Below are 3,258 nucleotides of genomic sequence, written 5' to 3' on the forward strand. Positions count from 1 at the left end.
GTTAGAGGATTAGAGTGGAAAGAGATATGCCACTTTTCCTGCCATATTAATGATTCAGTGAAGGGCCTTGGTGATAACCATGTAATGCAGTTTAAAAATGTATACATCAGCCAGATTTGTTGGACCATGTATTAGCAGTGTATGAAATATATAGGAGTTGAGAGGATAATTCAGTATAATGAGCTTGGGTGAATCTGTAACTCTGCTTTAACAGTTATAAACCTATGGCCAATCTTGTTTTATGCATACTCCCAACCCCCTGATTGTTTTTTAAAAAAATTATTGTTAAATAATATTAATCATGCTAATGGTGTTATGAGACATTGCATTTCTGTTCTTATTTTTGTATTTAATTGTGTTGAAAACACATAACATAAAATTTACTATCTTAACCGTTTTTAAATGTACAGTTCAGTAGTGTTTAGTGTTTTTGCAACCAATCTTCAGAACTTTTTGATCTTGTAAAACTGAAACTCTATAACCATTAAGCAACTCCCTATTCTTCCTCCTCTCAGCCCCTGGTAACCACCATTCTATTTTCTGTTTCTGTGAATTTGATTACTTTAGATACCTCATATAAGTAGAATCATACAGTATCTGCCTTTTTGAGACTGGATATTTCACTTAGTATAATGTCCTCAAGGTTCATCCATGTTATAGCATGTGACAGGATTTCCTTCCTTTTTAAGGCTGAATAATACTCCATTGCGTATATATATATACCACATTTTATTTATCCATTCATCCATCAGTGGACCTTTGGGTTGCTTCCACCTCTTGGCTGTTGTGACTACTGCTGCTATGACCATGGCTATGCAAATATCTCTTTGAAACCCTGCTTTCAGTTTTGTTTTAATTTTTTTATTTCAGAATATCCTGGGGGTACAAACATTTTGGTTGCGTGAATTGCTTTTGTATAGTTTAAGTCAAAGTTGTAAGTGTGCCCATCACCCAGATAGTGTACATTGTACCTGTTGGGTATGATTTCAACCATCCTCTCCTCCCGCCTTTCACCTGCTTTATTACTGTTGAGTTTTACTTCCATGTGTGCACATGAGTGCTGATCAACTAGTTCCAATTTAATAGTGAGTACATGTGGTGTTTGTTTTTCCTTTCTTGCGATACTTTACTTAGAAGAATGGTCTCCAGTTCCATCCAGGTTACAAAAGGTATTAATTCATCATTTTTTTTTTTTTTTATGGCTGGATAGTACTCCATGGTGTACATATGACTACATTTTATGAACCCACTCATGAATTGATGGGCACTCGGGTTGATTCCACATCTTTCTGGTTGTGAACTGTGCTGCAATAAACATTTGAGTGCAAGTGTCTGTTTGATAAAACAACTTTTTTCCTTTGGGTAAATACCCAGTAGTGGGATTGCTGGATCAAATGGTAGGTCTACTTTTAGTTCTTTGAGGACTCTCCATACTATTTTCCATAGAGGTTGTACTAGTTTGCATTCCCACCAGCAATGTAGAAGTGTTCCTTTCTCTCTGCATCCACGCCAGCATCTGTTGTTTTGGGACTTTTTAATAAAAGCCATTCTCACTGGGGTTAAGTGATACCTTATTGTGGCTTTGATTTACATTTCTCTGATAATTAGCGATGTTAAGCATTTTTTCATATGTTTATTGGCTGTTAGTCTATCTTCTTTTGGGAAGCTTCTATTCATATCTTTTGTTTGATTTTTTGTTGCTGATTTGCTTGAGTTCTTTGTAGATTCTAGTTATTAGCCCTGTTTTGGATGTATAGCATGCAGATATTTTCTCCCATTCTGTAGGTTGTCTATTTGCTCTATTGATTGTTTCCTTGGCTGTGCAGAAGCTTTTTAATTTGATCAAATCTCATTTATTAATTTTTGTTGCTGTGGTTGCCTTTGGGGTCTTTTTCATAAATTCTTTGTCTACGCTGATTATCTAGAAGAGTTTTCCAACATTTACTTCTAGAGTTCTTACAGTTTCATGTCTTAGGCTTAAGTCTGTTATCCATCTTGAACTCAGAATTGGGATTGCTGGATCATATAGTAGTTTTATTTTTAATTTTTTGAGGAACCACTATATGTGTTCCATAGTAGTTGCACCATTTTACAATCCTAAGAGTGCACAAGTTTTCTAATTACTTCACATCCTTGCTAATATTTGTTCTTTTATTTTTTGGTAGTCGCTTTTGGTAGGTTATATTTCCTTGTGGTTTTGATTTGCTTTTCTCTAATGATTAGTGATATTAAGCATCTTTTTTATGCTTTTTGGCCATTTATCTATTATTTTTGGAGAAATTCAAGTCCTTTGCCCGTTTTTAAATTGGGTTATTTGGTTTTTTGTTGTTGAGTCATAGGATTTTTAAACTATGTTCTGTGTATAAGTACCTTATCTGATATATGATTTATGAATATTTTTTCACATTTTGTAGGTTGCCTTTTTACTCTGTTGACTGTTTTGTGGCACAGAAATTTTTAAGTTTGATGTAGTCTCATTTGTCTATTTTTGCTTTTGTAGTCTGAGCTTTTGGGGTTATATCCAAGAAATTATAGCCAAATTCAGTTTATGAAGCTTTCCTCCTTTGTTTTCTTCTAGGAGTTTTGTAATTTCAGGTCTTACACTTAAGTCTTAAATCCATTTTGAGTCAATTTTTGTATTTGGTGTAAGATAAGGGTCCAACTTCATCCTTTTGCATGTGGATATCTAGTTTTCCTGACACTTTTTGTTGAAGAGGCGGTCCTTTCCCCATTGAGTGGTCTTGACACCTTGTTGAAGATCATTTGACTACACATGTGAGCATTTATCTCTGGGCTCTTTATTCTATTCCATTGGTCTATATGTCTGTCTTTATGGTAGTACCACACTGTTTAGACTACTCTAGCTTGGTAATGTGTTTTGAAATTAGAAAGTGTGAGACCTCCAACTTTGTTCTTTTTCAATATTGTTTTTCTACTTGGGATCCCTTGAGATTCCATACGAATTTTAGGATAGATTTTTCTATTTATGCAAAAAAAAAAATGCCATTAGTTTTGATAGGGATTGCACTGATCTATAGATCACTTTGGGTGGTATTGGTATTTTAACAATATTAAATCTTCCAAATCCATGAACATGAGATGTCTTTCCATTTTTTTCCCCCTTGTGGCTTCTTTGATTTCTTTCAGAAATATTTTGTAGTTTTCAGTGCATAAGTTTTTCACCTAATTGGTTAGGTTTATTCCTAAGTATTTTATTCTTTTTAATGGTATTGTAAATGGAATTGTTTTCTTAATTTT

This window comes from Propithecus coquereli, unplaced genomic scaffold, assembly GCF_000956105.1.
Source record: "Propithecus coquereli isolate 6110/MARCELLA unplaced genomic scaffold, Pcoq_1.0 Scaffold155, whole genome shotgun sequence".
Lineage (NCBI taxonomy): Eukaryota > Metazoa > Chordata > Mammalia > Primates > Indriidae > Propithecus > Propithecus coquereli.